This window comes from Tupaia chinensis, unplaced genomic scaffold (assembly GCF_000334495.1).
Source record: "Tupaia chinensis unplaced genomic scaffold, TupChi_1.0 Scaffold000161_1, whole genome shotgun sequence".
NCBI lineage: Eukaryota > Metazoa > Chordata > Mammalia > Scandentia > Tupaiidae > Tupaia > Tupaia belangeri.
Genome location: NW_006159632.1, coordinates 1,572,748 through 1,573,231, shown reverse-complemented (window position 1 = coordinate 1,573,231; position 484 = coordinate 1,572,748). Strand labels below are relative to the sequence as shown.

At 64.3% G+C, this 484-nt stretch overlaps 1 protein-coding gene across 1 annotated transcript in view; it reads left to right on the top strand.

The window, feature by feature from the left end:
- The window catches only part of EDARADD (EDAR associated via death domain), a 38,522-nt gene that overhangs the window by 4,008 nt on the left and 34,030 nt on the right, over positions 1-484 (top strand). The gene's annotated exons all lie outside the window — the stretch shown is intronic.

Here is a 484-nt window from a genome sequence, read left to right as displayed (position 1 = left end):
ACAGTCCACCACGTTGAAAGCCCGGCTCTGAAACTGCGGGTCAAAGCATCAGGAAAGGGCAGGGCCCCCAGCCCCAGGCCCCGCCGCAGCCCCGCGCCCAGCCCAGACCCCGGCCCCTGGTGCTCAGGCAGGGTCTGAGAGGCTGACCTCTTGCTTTCTCTAAAAGGACATCTTTTTTTAAAAAAGAGATTTTTGCTATAGGGCACATGTGCTCTCCAGAGACAGAGAGACAAAGTGAGAAGTCACCCCCCAGGAAGGACGGCCACACCATGCCCCCTTCTCCATTCTCCCCTGGGGACTCTGGGCGTGCACGCGCACGGGTCCCCACTGGACCACACGAGAGTCCAGCGAGGTAACCATGACGCCATCTGCCGGTCCCGGGAGGGCATCTTTAGGGAGACGAGGGCGGACGGCCGATCGGGCGGGCCGCGACCCTCCCGGAGAGGCTGCAGGTGCGGGCAGGGCTCCCGCGCTCCCCGAGGCT